Consider the following 22,137-nt stretch of genomic DNA (forward strand, 5'->3'; position numbering starts at 1 on the left):
TTTGAACAAATTAAAATTTACCTGTCATAATTTTTGGGGGGTTTCCAGTCGTGGGGCCTAACTCTGGGCCTGGGCGCTGTCACTCAGCTCTTCAGCTCAAGGCTAGCGCTCTACCACCTGAGCCACAGCACCACTTCCGGCTTTTTTTTCTTTTTGCTTATGTGGTGCTGAGGAATTGAACCCAGGGCCTCAGGCATGCAAGGCAAGCGCTCTTACCACTGAGCCACCTTCCCAGCCAAACCTGTCATAATTTTAAAACTCTTTTGAAATTCCTTTATTAGAACCACAAGTTCATCAATCCTAACTCCACCTTTAATATCAAAAACAGTTAACATGTTGTTTTCATGATATAGTGTCCATGAAACTACTATTTTCCAGTGGCTTTGTTATGCATATATATAACCTTATAATCTGATGCTAAGCAAAATGAATGCCAAGATATGGAAACAGAGAGTATTATTTGCGATTGTTGTTTTTAATGTACTATGTGATTTCCATTTTCTTTTGGGGTTTCCCCTATGCTTTTTTTCCTGCTGTATTTGATTTTGGTAGCCTGTGTATTGTGTATATATTTACCTTAATTAGGGAAGGGAAGAGGAACAACAAAATGGTGAGACAAAGGACAAAGGCAAACCAATGCAATAGCAATACTCACAAAACAATATGTTGAAAATGTACATTACAACTTGTGAGGGGTACTGGGGTGAAGGAAAACTGTGAAGAAAATGAGGGAAGGGGTAACAAGCTTGAAAAGTTATGTATTCACTACCATAAAATTACTGTAACCCCACTGTACATCACTTTGACAATAAAATTAAATTTAAAAAATAAGCTGCATGAAATAAAATTTCACTGTATTGGTAAAGTACATATTACTCTTTATGTAGTAACTTTTAAAAAATCCATACTTTTGGTGTCTAATTTGAATTAATTACCCCTTTTTAATCAGAGGACCATCAACTTGAATGCTATCCGACTAGACAATATTTTCACAATATACTTACCAATATTTTGAAAAAAGAATAAATAAAGTACTTTCTCATACTAAAAGCGAAAACAGTTTAATTCTATGGAAACAAATAACTTGTAAAATAAATAAGTTGTTAAGAAGACAGAATATATGTGTTTGTCAACATTCCAATGACTAGTAATTACTCATTTTCAAATTCTGAAGATTCCATACCTGAGAGATTCAAAACAATACAGGCTTGCATGTTATGTAATTCTGCAATACATGCATTTTCCAATGGGGTGTTACAGATTGAGAGACAACAGAAAAATAACCATGTTCTGCTAGAGGATAAAACTATGTAGCATCGGTAATAATTAATTCTTCAAGAGTAAGCAATTGTTTATCACAATAAGCTATTATTTTTATGACCACCAGTACCAATATTTATGATATAGAGTCATCCTAGCCCAAAATTCTCCAACTTTTACAGTGCATCACAAACTTCCCTTAATTCATATGATGAATAGCTTATCTCTATTGTGAAAAAATACAACTCTGCTAATGTGATGCCATTCATGTTCTGGTAAGAACACCACAATAAACTGGGTTGCATCATTTTCCCCCCACTGGTATTTTTGAGGTCAGAACATTTGCAAATATTACTTATATTTATAATTTTTAGCTATCATATAAATTCTCGATGCTAAGATTGGAAGATTACAATTGAAAGCCCACCCAGGCAAGAATATTCCCTAGATTCTTATCTCCAATAAACTTCTCAGCAAAAGCCAGACGCAAGTGGCACTGAGGTTGAAGTGGTAGGGCACGAGCCTTGAGCATAAACAAGCTCAGAGACAGTGTCCAAGCACAGAGTAAAAGCCCTAGGACAAACCAATAAAACAAAAACAAAAATTAAATCAAACCCCAAACGTAACATTTTTCTCAGTGTATACAGTAGCAAATAATTAAGGAAATTGCTTCCTGTGTTACATACAGGTAGAAGAAAGAAGATGTCACACGATTATTCTCTTCATACCATGTTATACCAAAGACTCCAAAAATTTCTCTTATTCTAAATTTATAAATTAATATCATCAATTTGTTGGCAACTCTATCTACAACGTTCACATTATCATTTCATACATGAACTGTTGGAATTATCTATTAACTAAGTTTTTGAAAGAATATTCTAGGCACATAGAATGCAAAATCATTTGTGAATGTCAATTAAACCCTCTACTTAAAAACAATTTTGTAGAATCCTATAGAATATAAAATTACAAACAAAACCAAAATATTTTAAATCTAAATTCTAATTTAGCAAGATCTTCAAAATCCTTCATTAGACGAACTTTGCTATTTTTCCAAGCTTAAGCTTGTGTAATTCTTCATCATTTCTTTGGGTTACAACAGAATGATGATAACTTATTTTTTCAAATTTTGGATGGGAATCATGAGTCATTTTGCATCTAGGAATGTTCTGTAATGAAGAGAGAATTTAAAACACAAGTGAGGATTAAGTATGAGTTGCATTTCAACAGGAAATTTGACTTCTCAAAACATAATGACAAAATTGGCCCAAGTGTCCAACTATGTATTCCTTTCTTATTTGTTTTGTTTTATTAAGACAAAATTATACACCTTGGTCCAGGGAAGGTATCACTATGAAATTCCATTCTCTAATCTCCTGTCTTAATCTCAGTGCTAGAATTCTAAGCTTGTATCACATTGCCATGCCATAGTTTCTTGGTTTATTTAATCTAGATATAGACTACCAATTCTGAACTTCTCCAGTGATATTATACACCAGAGTGACTGCTTAGACTTTATCTACTATTTTCAAAGATGTTCTAACATTTGATACAGGATATGAACATTTTCAGATGCACCTGCCAGATCTCTGATTCATTCCTCCATGGATCTGATCCCTTTAATAATGATTATTGATTCTTACTATCTCTGATCCCTACCAATGTAATATTCTCAAACTTATTTGAAGGAAGTTCATTTGTGGACTTTCAAATATTAAAAATTATCACTTGATTCTAGTCTTGTTCAGGACATATATTTATTGTTTTCTAACTTTTCTACCCATTCTGAGAGTTGTTTCATTTGTGTATTTGTGTGTGCATATATAAGTGCCTCTGGGTGTATGTGTATGTTTGTATGTATATATGCAAAAGCCTCAAGCTTTTATTCAGCAATCTTGCTCATGACTGATATTCCATCAATTGAGCCATTCTTCCAATCCAGATTTTGACTGCTTAAATTTATATACTGTTGCAAAGAGTGTTCTGCCCAGGCTGGATGCCAATAGAACTTCCCAGACTCCTTTACATTCTTAGGTTTTATTTCTCCAGGAGTATCAACTTTTAAACGACAAACATTTTGTGAGGGTAATGTCTAAGCTGTAGCCCATATTTTTAACTCAAGAATTCTTTTTTTTTGTTTTGGTGGGGTGACTGGTCATGGTGCCTGAACTCTGGGCCTGAGCTCTGTCCCTCAGCAATTCAGCTCACGGCTAGCCCTCTACCACTTGAGTCACAGGGCCAATTTTGGCTTTTTTCTTTTTTGCTTAAGTGCTACTGAGGAATCGAACCAAGGGCCTCATGCATGCGATGCAAGCTCTGTACCTCTGAGACACCTTTCAGCCCTAACTAAAGAATTCTTATAAAGATAGATGAACAGACACATTACACATCTTGAGTGTTAACTGTTAGGAATGTGATCGTAAGCTGGGTCATGGTGAGATATGAGGATTGAGGTTCAAAGCCAGCCCCGGTAGGAAAGTCCCAGAGACTCTTTTCTCAAATTAACTAAAAGAAAACTGGAATTGGCACTGTGGATCAAGTGGTAGAGCATTAGCTTGAGCTGAATAGCAGAGAGACAGCTCGCAGGCCGAGAGTTCAAATCCCAAGATCACCCCCAACAACTATATATATATATATGTGTGTGTGTGTGTGTATGTGTGTGTGTTTGTGTCTGTGTGTCTGTGTGTCTGTGTGTGTGTGTTTAAAGAAAAAAAAAGAAATGAGATCTTAGCCACCAGTTTATTGCCAGCATAATCCCTGCTCTCACAAGATGGACATTTCTCCAGTTAAATCCATGCTTTTATATCTGACTTGCATTGAAAACAGAATAATTCTTCCATTGTACTTTATACAAAATTGCATGATTAGCAAGCATGATTTAGAATGGGAGTGGCCTCATACTTCATGTTCCACATAGGAGTCTTGCTTTCTGTATATCACTCTCATAAATCTACATACTGGACTTGGCTTTATTGTTTCAATGTTGCTTATTTGTAGTCTTCTATACTGTATGGAACCCTTATGCTTAAACACAGAACTTCTCTTTCTCCTATTATTGCTATTGTTTCCTTACTGTTAGCTCATGAACACTTGGGAAATCATGAACAGCACGTACACTCACAAAAAGAATGTTCTGAAAACCTTCTTCCCATTTAAAATTCGCCTTAACTTACAGAGAACTTACAAAGTTTGAACTAGATGTACTCATGTATAATATATTTATAAGCAATATAAATTTCATATTTTCTCTTTACTAAATTGTCTCTGAAATACGTTTTACCTCAGGTCCATAGGTGTTCTAGTCTTATTTCAGTGAAGCCAGAAAACATTCACTATACCTCAAGCAGCACCATCGATTGTTACTGGAAGTAACTGTTACTGGATGTGGAAACTGACCCCAGGAGAGGAATGGAACATAGAGGAAAAACAAAGTTCAAGTTACGTTGTGCTTTCCTTTTTACTGTACAAGAAAAGTATCCCAAGGCTTGAAGGAAACTCTGTCCCTGGCTTTTTGAGTGTGTTCGTTACTCATATAATTTTTTTTCTGTAAACTTCTAGTTCATAGTGTTACAAAAAGAAATAATGTACCATTTGAAGGCCAGTATAGAACAAAAGGAAATAACATTGTTTTAAAAGTGTTCTCCTGCAAAGGAACAAAGACATAGAGGTTTTAATGTGTCTTATAGATGGATATTTCACCCCTGAGGTGATTCTCGATGCAGGACTCAGTTATCAATTCCTTTGGTCTGGTTCTGAGTTCTCCAGAGCAACAAGAATTCCAAAAAAGCAGGATCCAGTCAATATAATCAGCAAAAGAAGCCTCTTCTCTGACCAGTTCACCTTTAAAGAGGGCCCCAAAGAAAAATCTGGGATTTTTATTTGCTTGTTGGTTTATTTTGTGCTAGTCCTGGGACTTGAACCCAGAGGCTGGATCCTGTCCCTGAACAGTTGTCTTTCCTGCCCATCTGCCCCCAAAGCTAGTAATCTACTGTTTGAGCCAAAACTCCACTTCTGGTTTTTTGGTGTTCAATTTGCGATGAGTTTGACAGACTCTCCTGCCTGGTTTGGCTTTGAATTAAGATAGTAAGAAAGCTAAGTGACATCAACTGTATAGACTTCTCTTTTGAAACAAAAAATATTAGATGAAGTTTATTGTAAAGCTAGTATTTGACAATTTTTAAAGGAAGAGAATATGTCTAGCAAAGAAGCCATAACTTAAATAACTCAGCAAAATTAGGTGCACTGAATCATTTTGAAATTATTTTTTCTGCTTGGGAAGATTATTGATCTTGTCCTTCCTTTTGGGGAAACATTTTGTTAGTTGTGGGGCTTGAACTCTGATCCTGGGCGCACTCCCACAGCTCTTCAGCAAAAATTGAGTGCTCTACCGCTTAAGCTACAGCACCACTTCTGGGTTTCAGGTGGTTAATTGAAGATAAGGGTCTCATGGACATTCCTGACCAGTCTGTCTTTGAACCACAATTCTCTGGTTTCCTGAATAGCTAGGATTCCAGGCGTGATCCACCAGCACCCAGCTCATATTTGCATTTATGTGCACTGAATGACACTATGTAGACAAATAATGGAAATTTGAATCAAATGATGGCATTGCAGCTTTTCAGAAAATTTGAGGTAATAATAAATATGTCCTCCTTTTCCATGTTGTTTCATTAATGACTCATGAGCTATGGGACCCTTAATTAGCATTCTCTGCCGTCTGTGTAGGTGTATTTAGTATCAGGAAATGTTCATACAGAGAAATATAGAAAGACTGAGATTTTTAGAAAGCAAAGAAGTTAAGGTAAGAAAAAACAGCACAGAAGGAGATACATGTATTACACAGAGATTAAGAAGTAGCCTAAGAGATTTAGAATGCTAAAGGTAATGCAGAATAAGACTAGTTGATAACTATTTGTTCAATAACCAAAAATGGTTCTCTATAAACGTTTCTGGTATACATTAGTAACTTTCATTTATTCATTAACTCTGGAGTTATTCCTTCTCTTTTGTCACAACTGTTAATTTGCTTTTGCCGTTGTGGTGCCATGAATAACCAAAAATATTTCCAAATCTCACTTAGACTACACTTCTCATTGTGATTAGCAGAGACCATTCAAAAATCTGGAATCTTTGAATTTCCAGAATTAATCTTCACCTGACATCTAAGCACATTGAAGACATTAATTGCTCTGACCTAATGAACAAAACTTTTTTTCAACACAATATCCTAATATAAGAAAAAGTACATGAATTATGGACTATTGTCAGGTGTCAGTATGGCAGGAGCAATTATATATTCCAAGTATGGGTTCTTTATTTTGCATTTACTAATTAAATGATTTTTGGTTTGGGTTTTTTTTTTTGCTTTTTTGCTCAAGGCAATCACTGTACCACTTGAGGCACAGCACCATTTCCAGTGTTTTTCTGTTTATGTGGTACTGAAGAATTGAATTCAGGGTTTCATGCATGCTAGGCAATCATCATATCATGAAGCCACATTCCCAGATCCCTAAATGACTTTCTTAAGTTAACATTACATTTTCATTCAGTAACTATGTACCATAATATTGGCCAGGTGCTAGAAAATAATGTAGAAAAGAATACAATATAATAAATCCAGTAAGGCTAGATGGAAAATGAATAACCCTGACAGTCTTGCAAGGGCTCAGAGGGCTGATCTCATGGAGATGTATCAACACGCTGAACGAGACAGCTCCCTACCCACAGCCCACCTCCAGAATGAGTGGGCCATCTTGGGTTCCAGCTACCTGGGGACGTTGGCCCACCTCCTACAGCACCCATTCTACCCATTCTTGAGAGTGACAGTGAGAGAGAGAGAGAGAGAGAGAGAGAGAGAGAGAGAGAGAGAGAGAGAGAGAGAGAGAGAGAGAGAGAGAGAGAGAGAGAGAGAGAGAGAGAGGAGAGAGGGAGAGAGGGAGAGAGAGAGAGAGAAAATCAGAATTACACTTAAATCGGGTGCCAGTGGCATAAAACTAATCCTAACTACACTGGAGGCTGAGATATGAGGATCATGGTTCATAGACAGCCCTGGAGGAACGTGTTTGAGAATCTTATCTCCAAAGAACCACCAGAAAACTGGAAGTGGCACTGTGGGATCAAGTGATAAAGTGCTAGCCTTGAGCTGAGGAGCTCGGGAACAATGCCCAATCCTAGAGTTCAAGAACCACGATTGAAAGAAGTGGACTTCCCACCACAAGAAGTGGACTGAATAGCACCCATTGTCCTAGGGAGCATGGTAGAGAAGTCAGGCCGAGCTTCCTGTGAACTTGAGGTCATAAGTAGGTCATCTGGCTTTTCTGTGCCTCAGTTTCCCCAGCTGCAAAATTGAACAAAGTGAAGGATCCCCTTCCTCATTGGGATAGGGTAGTAATGAAAGAGAGCCATGTTTTGGTTCATAATCCCACACCTGTTGCATGATTAATAACAGGCCCCACCTGAGCCCTTTCTGGTATCTTCCTGTCATATGCTCACAGAATTGCCAAAACCTTATCTGAAGGCCATTCCCTCTCTTTTCCAGAGATCGTTCTGTATAAATCCCTTGTTTCCTCACAATTGTCCTGTGAGGAGACTGAGGTCCAATGGTTGAGGCCCTACCAAGAGCTTCACCTGTGGTCAAGAATCCGCTGCAATGGACTGAGTTTAGGATAATCCATCTTAACCGATGACTGAGCATGACACCACATGTCTACCATCCCAATTACAGAGGACCAGGCCTGGTGGAGCATACCTTTCACAGGAGGACCGTGATCCAGCCCAGCCTGAGCATATTTGTAGTTTCTATCTCAGAAATCCTCAAGACAGAAAGGTGGCTCATCAGCACCATGGAGAGGAAACAAGCAGGGGGGTCATGGTGCACCCAGAGGGGTGTTTGACCCGGGGTAGGTGGTTGTTGGGACAGAAACTCACCTGTGCTGCTGGGAGAAGCTGTTGGCAGCTGTTCCAATTGGGGCAGCAGCTATGGCGCCAGCATTATGGACACATGGGCCCAGAACAGAAGACTAGGGGCGGGGACCAGGTCTGGGATTTAGGCCGGCTGGCAGCTAGACATTGATTGAGGTTTGAAACGTGGCACTGCGTGAAGGGAGGGGAGGGGTCAGGTGGGGTGGGAGCATCAATTTTCTACTATATTCCAAAGTCACCTCGAGTCTCTTCCTCAGGACTGAGTCCCTTCTACCTTCCTGAACTGCTGGTAGTGGTGTAAACTAACAGGGAATCCCAGTGCTACCTGGCAGCATGGAATGTGGGCATGGCCACCATTCTTGTATCCCATTGATCAGAAAGAAGCATGAAAGAATGGGGGTGTGGCAAGAATCCTGTGAAGCAAGTAGCATCGGTGGAGTCAAGATGACAGTGGTTCTCCCAGCCTTTTTCCCAGGAAATTCTGTCCAATTCAGTTGGAAAGAAGAGGGTGACCTGCTTTAACTGGATGGCTACACAGATTGTTGTATAGTTCTGTTTGTTGCCAGTCCCCGACTTTGAACTTAGGATCTGGGCACAGTTCATGAGCTGTTTTTCCTCAAGGCTGGTCCTCTACACTAGAGCCACAAGGTTTCTGGCTTTGTTGGCACTGAAGTTGGAAGGGGTCTCAAGAATTTTCCTGCTTAGGGTGACTTTGACCATGATCCTCTATTCACAGCCTTGTAAGTATCAAGAAGGACTGCTGAGAGCCGCTGGTGCCTGCCTAATCATTGGCCTTGTTGATGTTCTTGGACAGACTGGTGAGCTCCCGATCCTTGGGTTGAAGTGGTGGGAGCTGGAGCCCACAATTCAAATCCTGGTCGTGCCACCTTCAAATGGTAAGAGATCCTAAGAAACTTGTTCCTATCCATATGATTACCAATGTAATGTGATGTAAGTCATGATTGAACGAACAGTTCTTGAATGATTCTAGGATAAAATTATACACAATTATATTACACGACACTGATTGATTTTAGTTAATATTTTATTAAGCATTTAAGCAATCACATTCATCAAATGGAGGCATAATGAAATACCTAAGAATTGGGCCTCAAATACTATAAAGGTGAGTTTTTTCTACCAGGACTGGGATTGGAACTCATAGTCTGGAAAACTCTGTTGCACTGTGTGGGAAGAGGAAGCTTGCTTCCTTAAAGTCAAGAAATTCAAGTCTGTTCCTTAGGCTTGAAAACGATCACCAGCACTAGAAAACACCCTATTCATGTACAATTTACATATATGTTTTATATTTTTATACATATGTTGACTCCTTATCCTTATTGCATTCAGAGTAGTTATTTTATTTTTTGTTTTATTCATGTATTGACCATTTATTGTATTGACTATTATAGCACATAAAACATTGACTACATAGGATATAGGTGTACAGATGTATTCCACTTCATACCTGACACACAGAAGATTCACAGTAAAGGAAACCATGTGTCACCATCATCTTCTTACTCCACGATTCATTGTTTGGGAGTACTGACATCTGAACTCATGGCCTACAAGGCCAAATTCATGAATGGGTGAGTGCAAACATGCCATCCTGGGGGAAATTGAGGTGCAGGTTGTTCCCAGGACCTGAGAAACCCAGGGGTTAACCAAAGAAGAACAGATTGACATGTAGATGGCAGTATGCTAATATATATGTGTGTGTGTGTGTGTGTGTGTGTGTGTGTGTGTGTGTGTGTGTGTTTATAGAGTGCCAGAGATGTTTATACATTATTCAGTTATATAGACTATATTCCTACCAATTCCTGGGTATTTATTATGCGTCCATGTAATTAATGTTATTGTTTTCATCGTTAAATATTAATGAAAGCACTCAGTGTCCTGAAATTATTGTGTTCCTGTAAGTAATAATATTCTTTTAATGCTTCATAAATATTAAATAAAATCAATCAGCCTTCTGAAATGATGCTGTTTAATTTTATAGGATCATCATTCACGATCAACTCATTCAACTGTGACATTGACAAAATTCCAGTGTTATGCCTTTGGATGAGAACCAGTTTATTAGTACTTCCTGCCATTGGTTGGTGTCAGTATGGGGATTTGAAGTGAGGGCCTATGTTGCCACGTGAGCCTATGGCTTCCTTGATTGTCTGCCAGCCTTCAGAAATGCAAGGTGAAGTCCCCTTTGCAACAGTGTCATTCAGACCCAGAAGGGTCACTGTGCAAAGGAAGAAAACATAAAAGGCCACATTTTTTCTGTGCATTGTTTTCCCTGCAACACGTGGGGGTGTAGAATCCCAGAAGCACCTGTGTGTCCAGTGGCTGCACCCCATCTTAGTGTGATCAAAGCTGAGGCAGTGTTGTCACGACCTGAGTTCAAGACCCATGCTGAGAAAAAAATTAACTCCCTGGATTGCAATTCACATAGTTTATTCTTACAGGCTTTGGATTGTAACTCAGGCTCTGGGTAAATCTGCAGCAACGTGCATAAAGGGGAAGATCACCTTTCATGAAAATAAAAAAGTCAGGTCTGTTCCCTAGTCCTGAATTCAAGACCCAGACCTGGAAACCAAAATATTTCTATATATTGTAAAAATAGGATTTATACTTACCTATAGATGTTCAGTCCATACATGTTTGGTGGGGTTGTTCCTTGTATCTTCTGTTTTATTCATTTATGTACTCAATGTGTTTATTACATTGATGACAACCTATCACAGAACATCTAGATTTGTAGAAATGTTCTCTCTCATGCCTTACCCCCAGGATTCTCAGAGAAAAGGAAAAAAAGTTTCACACTCTCCTTCTTACTCCACGATCCGCTTGTTGATAGTGCTGGTATCTGAACTCATGGCAGAGCAAAACAAATTGGCCAATCAGTCAAGGTGATCATATGAACCTGTGAGCAACTAAGGAGTGTGGCCAATCCCAGAATATGACATTGATCCCAAGGGTGGTCCACTATAGTAAGAAATTCATAATTTAAACAAAGGATCTATATTGACATATATGTTTGGTTAGCATCTTGGGTTCAGTGCAATTATTCTCCTTATTTTGTCGCTAATTCATGGAGGTATTGTGTATTTTAATAAGTATGGTGACTGCTATGACAGTGCTGACATGGATGAGAACCCATTACCAAGGTTACAGTGTTGTCCATGCATTCTCCATCATATTTGTGACCCAGGACTTTCACAGGAGAGGATAAAAGGCACAACGACTGGCTTCTGACATCAGTATGAATCTTTTGTCAGTGCTGGGATTTTTAGTTTCTGACATCAATATGAATCTTTTGTCAGTGCTGGGATTTTTAGCTGAGGTCTGGGTAATTCTGTTGCACTGTGGGAGAAGGGGAAGCTCGCCATCTTTGAAGAGTAGAATGTCAGGCCTGGGGCAGGGCCTGATTTGAAGCCCCAGCACTGGACAAAATAACAAGCCCACCTTTTTAAAACATAAGATTTTTCTTTACCTACAGGTGTGGTATGCATCTTGCATTCAGTGCAGTTATTCTTTCTATTTTGTGTCTTTTTCATGGATGTATTGTGTATTTTATTGTGTATGGGGTGACAGATATAACTGTGCTGACATGGATGACAACCTATTCCCATGGCTAAGAGTAGCCTATATAGCATTCTCCATCCTCAATGAGACCCAGGACATTCACAGGACAGGAAAACCTGTGCCACCTTAGGCTTCTCACATCAGAATAAATCTTTTGGTAGTGCAGGAATTTGAACTCAAACCTAGCAGGCCCAATTGGTGAATGTGTCATGGTGAGCACACCAGGCTTTGAGCCACTAAGGAACTAGGCCATTCCTGGGACCTGAGATGGAGCTCTGGTGGGGGCCAATATAGTCATAAATTCATAATTAAATAGACGATCTATATTTCCAAACATGGGTGGGCGGCATCTTGCGTTTGGTGTAGTCATTCTCTTTGTTTTATGTCTTATTCATTGATGTATTGTGTATTTCCTTGAGTATAGGATGACAAAAATAACTGTGGTGAACTGGATGACAACATATTCCCATGAGTATAGAGTTGCATATACATTCTCCTTCCTAGCTAAGCCCCAGAACTTGCACAGTACAGGAAAACAGGTGCAAGGACTGGCTTCTTACATCAGGGTGAATTTTTGGCAGTGCTGGGATTCAAACTTTGGGCCTAGGAGGCCCAAGTGCCCAATGGGTCCACGTGATCACACCAGACTGTGAGCCACTAAGGAGCTGGGCCATTCCCAGGAACTGAGATCGAGCCCCAGGGAGGCCAAAATAGTCCTCAATGATCATTGAAACATGGGATGTATATTCACATCCGTGTGTGGACTGCATCGTGCATTGAGTGTAGTTATTCTCTTTATTTTGTATGCTATTCATGGGTGTATTGTGTATTTTCTTCAGTATATGATGACAGGAATAACTGGTATGATATGGATAACAACTTATTCCCATGGCCACAGGGTGGCTCAAGCATTGTGCATCCTAGCTGAGATCCAGGACTTGCACAGAAAGAAAACAGGTGCAATGATTGACTTCTGACATCAAGATAAATATTTTGGCAGGGCAGGGAATCTGAACTCGGTGCCTAGCAGGACCAAGTGGCGAATTTGTCCACATGAGCACACCAGCCTTTGGAACCTGCGATTGAGCCCCCCTCCCAGAGGAGAGCGGGGAGCACAGCAGTCATCCATTCATAAGCTGAAGGTAGTATGCATGTATAGAGTAGGAGAGATGGTAACCTGTGGTGGAATCCAATCTGCATGAATACAGATTCTTGGATCTTTACTGATGCCTCCATTTCATGACTGTGATGATTATTGTCATGCTTCATCAACTTCTTTACAAATAATCGATACTCCATGAGTCTTGCCTATCATTTCCTACTTGCATCATGCACAAACTACTCATTCAAGGATGAGATCAATCACATTCCATTACTCTTCCCAGGCCAGAAACTAGTACCTCAAGATCTCCAGCCATTCCCCGCATAGGGGGACTGAATTCAAGCCTCAGGCAAAGAAAAGATTCTCCATATATAATTTTTTGGGGGCCACTTGTGGGCCTAAACTCTGGGCCTGGGCGCTGTCCCTCAGTTCATCATCTCAAGGTAGTGCTCTACCACTTGAGCCACAGCGCCACTGCCAGCTTTTTTTTCTGCTTATGTGGTGCTGAGGAATTGAGCCCAGGGCCTCATGCATGCAAGGCAGGAGCTCTACCACGGAGCCACCTTCCCAGCCCTCCTTATATATATATTTTAAAGATAGTATTTATACGTCCTTACAGATGTTCAGTCCATATTGTGTTTGGTGTGGTTATTTATTTTATTTCTTGTATCATTCATTTATTTAAAATTTATTTTATTGACTCTGATGACACCTATACCATTTATTACATTGTTTACATCCTGTCACATAAGATCTAGATGTTAGATGTGTTCTCAATTATGCCTGGCAGGGCCAGGATCTGAACTTACTGCCTAGCAGGCCCAATTCATGATTGGGTGAGTTTGAGCATGGCAGCCTCTAGCCAATGAAGATGTCAAGTCGTTCCTAGGATCTGAGATTGACCCTCAGGTTTGGCCAAAACAGGGATACATGGATAGGCAGACGGAGGTGTACAAATAAATATATATATATATTTGTAAAGAGTTCCATAGCCGTCTATGTATGATAGAATGACACCCACTATGTTCCTACCAACTCTTAGGTATTTATTAAACCGCCATTGAAGGAATATTGCTCTTTTCATGCTTAATAAAATATTAATTAAGCTCAATCAGCATTCTAGGATTACTGCATCCAACTTTAGAGTAGACCGATGAATAAACTACTCTTTCAATCAGTATTCCTATGCATAAGAATGAGTCTCTTGTGATCTCCTGTGATTGATATCAGAACTACGATTTCACCCAGGGACTATGTTGACAGGTTGGCCTATGGCTTCACTGATAGCCTGCCAGCCACCAGCAATGGCAGGTCAGGTCCACTTTGCAGCTTTGTCATTCAGACCCAGGATGGTCACTGTTCAAAGAAAAAAACTGTAAAACCCCAGCTCTCTGCAGCTCACCACTTTTTGTGCTTTCCAACGATTTTTTCTTCCTGAAAGCCCTCTTGGCCCAGGATCGGCTATGGGTCCAGAGAATGGACCCCAGCTAAGGCATATCCAAGCTGAAGTAGAATTTCCACGACCTGTGTTCAAGCCCCATGCTTGGCCAAAATCAATATATATATATATATATATATATATATATATATATATATATATATATAATATATTATATATATACACACACATATGTATATATTTACATATATATGTATAATTATTTAACTAAAATAAAAAAATAAAGCTCCCTAGTTTGGAATTTCTGTAAGTTTTCATTTCAAGCCTGGGATTTGAACTCAGGGTCTTGGTAAATCTGTAGCAATGTGAGTGAAGAGTTGCCATTACTTGAGTTCAAGCCTTGTGCCAACCAAAAATGAAAAACTAAGTCACTGACCTCAGCAGGGGGATGTAGTTGTGGAGATGGGAGGGAAGGGATGATAGGGGAAAAACACAGGAGGAGTAAATAATGCTCAATAGGAAATGTACTCATTACCTTGCTCCTGGAACTGTAACCCCTCTGTAGAACATTTTTGCAATAAAAAACATACAAAAAAGGAGAAACAATGTAGTTCTCAGAGAAGCACTTTGGAAGTAAGGGCAGGATGTTTGGATAGCTGTACAAAACTCTACACTATTTTTTTAATGCTCAGTATGGAACTGAATAATCATAACTGCTTCCATTAAAAAAATTAAGTCACTGTCTTCGAACTGGGGCCAATATTTCTGTCATTGCTAGTTTTTGAGCTCACCATCCAGGTAACACTTTTGTACCATGGGTGAATGTGAAGCTCATTGTCCTTGAGGAAAACAAATTCAGGATAGAGTTCCCAGGGCCTGAATGATGGCCCTGCAATGGAAGAAATATTTCTATACATGTGTAATACATGATATATACTTATATATGTATGTTAATTTCAGATTATAATTTTATTATTGATTTTGTATTGTATTTTTCTTTGATTCATTTATTGATTGTTGTATTTAGTATTATTATACACATAATATATTTTGCACATCTATTATAAAATTATACACAAAAATTTAGGACATTGACTCATTTTTCATTAACATTATATTAAGTGATGAAACATGATACATAATTAAATGGAAACATTTGTCACAGTCTTCACATGTTTAGAGTCTCTCCCAAGTATGAGCTTTGAGTTCACGCACCAAGACTGGGCAAAAAAAATTGAGCCTGGTGAGACATATTCTTCTCGGACTCAGAGGAGGGCCGAGGTTATAGGTAAGAGGTTGGGTAGAGGGCAGTGCTGGTGGCTCACCCCTGTAAGCTACTCAGAAGGAAGGATCCTAATTGTAAGCGGAAAAGTCAATTTAAGAAACTTTTCTCCAATTAAACACCCAAAAAGCCAGAAGAAGAGCTGTTGTTCAAGTAGTACAGTGCTAGCCTGGAACACAAAACCTCAGGGATAGGATAGCATCCAGGCCCTGAATTCAAACCCCAGGATTGGCACACATACACACACACACACACACATACACACACACACACACACACACACACACACACACACACATACACCAATATAGAGCATTTGCCAGTCATCCTGCACAAATTCCATGTCTAGCAACTCAATATTAAAAAAAAAAAAGATGGAGAAGGGAAGGAAAGACTTTCTCCAGGATGTGATATACCCAGTGCCAAAATTTCACAGTAGTTCTAATATGTGGGTACAGGACAGAGAGCCTCAGGCAGAAAGTATAGCATGGGCAAAGGTCCTGAGGTGTGCTGCAGGGCAGGTGGTGTGAATGGTATGAAGGTTTTATGGCTTCAGAAAAGTCTGGCAGGATATTCAAGTCTGGGTCAAAGTTGACTTGAATCACAGGGCAGAGGGTGGGGTCCCAGAATAGCGCTCAGGGGGACGATTAGCTTTTCTTTTCACCAAGGACCCAAAGCCATTTCTTGTGGCTGGAAACCTGTTTTCACAACTCCTGACCCTCAGGCCTCCTTTGAATGGAGGAGTCAGGGCAAACGCAAGGAAAAACTCCTGCTTTAGAAAAGCTTTTAGCCCAATGCCACCAGTGGCTCAACCCCTGTAAATCCTAGCTACTCAGGAGACTGAGATATAGATCGAGGGTCAAGCGAGCTCAGGAGAGGACGTTAATGAGACTCTTATTGCCAATTAACTACCAAAATCCAGAAATGGAGCTGTGGCACAAATGGTAAAGTGGTAACCTTGAAGGAAAAATTTTAGAGACCAGAGCCCAGACCCTGAGTTCAAGCCCCCAAACTAGCACAGGAAAATTAAAGAAAATATTTCAGGTGCTCCTAGTCCACTGTGGTATAAGGCCAGATCATCCAGGCACAGGTGGCTCACACCTTTCCTCCTAGTTCCTCAGGAGGCTGAGATGTGAGGATCACGTTTGAAAGCCAGCCCAGGCAGGAAAGTCTGGGAGATTCCACTATGCTCAGTATTATGTTGATCCTCTTGTATTTGCTTAAATTCCATGTTTGAACTAAGAAATTATCTATTTTAGAAAAAGTTAGGGGTGTTGCAAGAGGAAGACCCTACTGGTGTGAATACCTTTAATTCTAGCTACTCAGCAGGCTCAGGTCTGTGTATTCAGGTTCAAAGCCAGCCCAGGGATTCTCTTCTGGGGTTGCTCAGCACCACACCCTGCTTCAGGTCTATGGTTGTTCACCACCTTTGCCACCATGGGCTGCTTATGCAAACCAGTATGGAGAGGTGCCACACCCACTAGGGGTCCAGAGTTGTTGGCTGCCACTGTTGATGCCACTGCTGCTGCCACAGCTGTTGCCACTACCCCAGCTTCTTCCACTGCCCCAGGATCAGTTGGGCCACTTATGCAAGCCAGGCACCCCACCACAAGTCAGGTGTTAACCACTGCTGCTGTCTCAGGTTAGGCTGGGCCACTTATGCAGGCCAGTATGGAGAGGCACAAACCACCACAGGTCTGGACTTGTTCACTGTAGCTGTCCCCACCTCAGCCACCGCTGCTGCCCCAGGCTGGTCTGGGAAAGTGCCAAGAGGCATTTTGCCCCAATTCTGGGTGGTTTGCCAGCACTGCCAGCTGCTGCTTCTGTTCCAGGTCAAGCTAGGCTATTTACACCAGCAGGACAGAGGTGCCACCCTGAGATACTAGGGTCGTTTGCCACTGTTGACAGCTGCTACTGCTCCTGACTGGGATGGGCTACATGTACCAGCCAGGCAGAGGAGCTGTACCAGGGAGGGTGAGGGGAGTCTTTGTTCCAGCTCTGCCTTCTGAGATTTCTGTTTGTATATTCTGGGTTGGCCCAGCTCTTGGGAGTCTCCTGGGAGAATTGGGATGCTTGTGGGTGTGTGGTCCTCATAGGGTCCAGTCCCGGGGCACTTAAGCAGCTTGGCACAAAACCCCATCACTTAAGCTGCGCAACATGGAGCGCCATCACCAACAAAGGGTGGGGGAAGGGTCTTCCCACTTTACTGTCTCTGTAGGTTTTTCCCTTTTCTTTTTGCACTTCCTTTATTTCTCTAAGTAATTGCCTTTTTTTGTGGGTCACTTGGAGAAACAGAGCATTGAAATCCAAACTCAGTATTTGGTTGGAGAGAGCTGTGGTGTTTCCCTGCTGTTCCATCACTTTCTTGGTCCCTCCCCTTCAGTTGGACTTTTTCTTATCCAGCCGTTGGGCCTTGGTTACCAAAGGATAGGTACATAAAAGAATATGTTGTAAAACCTGCAGATTGTAGTTAGACATTTCTGTTAATATAGCCTTCCTAATTTTAGGAACCCAAGGGGGTGTTCTACACTAAAGTATTTCAAGGGATTGAATCCATTTACATATGGGCTACATCTTGCTCAAAGGAGAGTGAAGAGGAGGAGGCTTACCTAGCTATTGCCAGTTTCTGTATTTAATTTAGTTAAAGTTTCCTTTAAGGTCATATTCATTCTTTCTAGTGCTTGAACTGTGAGGCTTATAAATGGATTGTAACTTCCAATTTATTCCTAGGGCATTAGTTAATAATTGAGAACTTGGGCCTGATATTTTCCTTTTCACTTTTCTTGGCCTCATCTTCTATGACACAGCACTTCCCCATCTTCTCTGCTAACTACCCTTTCCTTCTTTCTCTTTTGCTTTGAATTTCTGGTGACACATTTCAAAGCTGATAATTGACATGTACTTCAGCCTAATATATTCTTCTATGAGGTCCAGCTCCTTTTTCATGGCAATGATTTCTTAATGCAGCATCAGGATCTCTTTTTGGCCTCACTTGTGGTTAGCAAGGATGGTAAAATTGCTGTCCTGTGCTCCTGTTTGCCTCTCACCTGTGGTCCCCTAATTTGCCTCATGCTCACCCAGGCTAATGTACTTGAATTTCATTTGATTTTGAGTGTTTTCTAGGTTCCTTTTGAGGATTTTCTTCTCATTTTTGACTCTCAGATGTTCCTAATTTATATCTTCAAATCTTTTCTTCATGTCAAATAATTCTCTCTGTTTTCTCCAATGTGCTTTTCTATGTGCTTTTAATCTCTTGGTGGGTTTGACTGGCACATATTGGAGCCACAGTCTTTTATAAGACTATCTTTTGAGATAGAAGGGTGGAATTTTTTCTTTGCCACATTTCTGAAGTTCAGAGGGCTGCTTTTTAAATTGAACATAGTTGGAATTCAGAGCCCCAAGCTCCTTTGCATGTTTCTCCAGAGATATAAACACATTTTCCAGGTGGTTAATGTGATTAATTAACCTGTCATTTTCTATCTTTCTCCTCCTTGGACATTCCTTTTCCTAATGTCCATTTTGTTTGCAATGAGCACACTGATGTATTCTTAGAGGTTCCCTATTGCCATTTGGAAATGAATTGTACTGTCTTTGCCAAGAGTTTCTCGATCCCTATTCTGGTGCTCCTACCAAAACTCAAACCCTCTTCTCAGACTCTTTTTCCTGGGTATCTCTGTTAACAAACACCCTCTGGGCAACTACTTCCAAATTAGAATAAACTTTTTCCCTCAAAACCTTCTGACTTTTGAAGCTTTCTTCTAATATTTGGGCTGTCTGGGTAATAAAGGCCATATTTAGGGCTCTTTCATTCTCCAGGGCTTCAAGATCAATAGGCCTATATGTCCTATAGGCTTCTGGGAGAAGTTTCAGAAAAGCATTAGAGTGCTCACTGGGGAACTGTACCATCTCACCCAACTTAGATAGATGATTTGGCTTTTTAGCCACTGCGGTATCCCTGCTAACAGAACCTGGTAATAATAGGTAACCACCTCCATACCTCAATTGCTGTTAGTCTCAGCTTGGGTAAGTCTATGGAAAGACTTTCTGGATCAATAGTGGGGCTACTCTCTGGTCGAAGGACCACCTTCAAGTCACCAAGCAGGATTCACTCCCTGTTCTACCAGGTGAAAAGTGCCTGTAAAATTTGCTGACACTCATCCCAGATGTGCTTGTGTGTGAAAATTACTGTCTCTAATGAAGTAATGAGCCCCTTTTTTTCTGCAAAGGATGGATTTTGCTGTTTCCAGTTATACAGGTCACTAGTTGTAAAGGGAACATATACTAGAAATAGGGCTTGCCCACCATCTCCTCCAAGTTCCTATCTCAAAGGTAATAAGGGTAACATACCACTTTGTACCACCTCAGACTAGTACAAGTAACCACTTTTGGTATGGGAAGACTTAACATTAGAGGTACTGATGGCAAAGAATAGGAGAGAGAATACATCAGTGCATCTTCCACTGAGGAATTCTGTAAACCTGGGGGAGAATATTTTTTGGATATGACAACCTAAGGTCTTGTTCTCCCATCCTGAGAAAAGGAGTAAACAGGTGTATGCAGGACACAGATAGAACTATCAGCATACATACAAAGACCAAGAACCACAGACACTTAACCCACATGTGTCATACCTCTCAATGTTGACCTCTACAAGAGGTCCCAGATGACAGAGAGAACGTCCCAGATTGTGTCTTGAGGAGGACACAGATGACCTCTGGATGATGTCACATATGTCCTCCCAAGGAGGCCCTAGATGACCTCTCATGGAGGTTCCAAATTGATTCCCAAGGAAGTGTCAGATAATCTCCAAAGGAGTTTCCAGATGTCTTTTCAATGAGGCTGACATTACCTCTCAAGTAGCTCCCAGATGGCCACTCAAGGAGGCCACATATGAACTCCAGAGGAAGTTCCAAATAACCCTCTTGAGAAAGCAACAGATGACCTCCAGGGAAGGTCCTATATAGCTTCTCAAGGAAGTCCCAGATGATGTCCAAAGACGGTCATAGATTTCTCATCATGGTAGCCTGAGATGACCTCCCAAAGAAGCTCCAGATGACCTCAGGAGGTGGTCCTAAATTGCCTCTTAAGAAAGCCCCAATGACTACTTTTGAAGAGGTCTCAGGTGGCCTCCTGAGGAAGCCCCAGATGACTTCTGGAGAAAGTCCAAGATGGCCCCTGGAGAAGGCCCCAGATGACCTCCAGCGTAGGTCTCAGATGGCTTCTCAAGGAAGTTGCAGATGTACTCTTGATGGGGTTCCAGATGGCTTCCCATGGAAGCCCTACATTATCTCTCAAGTAGGTTCCAGATGGCGTCCCAAGGAAGCCACAAATTGCTTCCTGAGGGGTCCTAAACAAGCTGGCAAGCATGCCAAGATGCACCTCTAGAGGTACATAAATGACTTTTTTCCATGTTGGACCTCCGGAGACAAACACTCGAGGTAGACTCTCAACCCTGAAGGCTGACACTCACACCTATGGGGATTTTTCCCTGGGGCCAAGGCCTGATACAATCCAAATGGATTATCTCGATGGAGTCTTCAAAAATTAAGACCTCTATAGTTCAAGAAAATCCATCGAGATACGTTTTATATAATAAATGTTCTCCAAACCAGCAACCCCCAAAATTATGATATCCAAAAGTCCAAACATCAAAGGGACAGCCTCTTTTCCTCTTCTCTTTATCTCTCCTTCGCTACAGACCTATACTTCTTTCGAGGTCTTTTCCTTTTTCCCTTCCACCAGGTCCTTCTTCTCTTTAGGGCTCTCCACTCTCCACAGACCTGAACTGCTTTGCAGGGCTCGTCAGTTGCCATCCTTCACCTTCTGCCCTCTCTCAACTTCCTCTCCACCCAGGTCTTCCCCTTATGCTATCACACCAGTTCTTTCCTTCCAAGACTTTTTCCTTTTTCTCTCACCTTCTATTGCTCTGAACAAGCAGCCTATATAAAGTCTGTACCCTTTCTCCACTCCAACTGACTGTTTTCGACTATCACATCCCAAACTGCCCACAACCCAATCACTTCTTAACAGCTCAACACATGGTGATTAATGCACCAGTCCCTCCCACAGGATGCCTCACCTTCTTTGGTGGCATTCTTTGTCCTCCCCAGCTGGCCAGGAGATGGGCCCATGCTGATTATCAGACCCAATAGATTATCGGGCACTGCTAATTATTACAGTATCCTCCTTGTGAACTAGTAGCAATTGAAATTGGAAATTTGATTGTGGTATTACAAACTCGTTGTTACATCACAAATCCATTTTGACATCATCACCGCCATTACATCACAAAGCCATTGTGAAAACATTGTCATTGTTACATGATGATTCCATTGTTACATCTCAAATCTATTATGACCCTTAGCTCCTTTGAAAATCACAGGCCCTTTTCAACATCACAGTCCCTTTATGTATCCATATCCTTGTTGTTAAGTAATGACAATTGAGATCAGACATGCCATTATAACATCAAAAAGTGTTTGTGACATCCTCAACAGTGTGACATCACATTTTCATTATGAGAGCATCAGCTCATTGTGACATCACCAAACTCAATGACAGAATCGCATTATGACAACAATTCTCATT

Source organism: Dipodomys merriami, unplaced genomic scaffold (genome assembly GCF_024711535.1).
Source record: "Dipodomys merriami isolate MVZ:Mamm:240054 unplaced genomic scaffold, mDipMer1.0.p SCAF_267, whole genome shotgun sequence".
Classification (NCBI taxonomy): Eukaryota; Metazoa; Chordata; class Mammalia; order Rodentia; family Heteromyidae; genus Dipodomys; species Dipodomys merriami.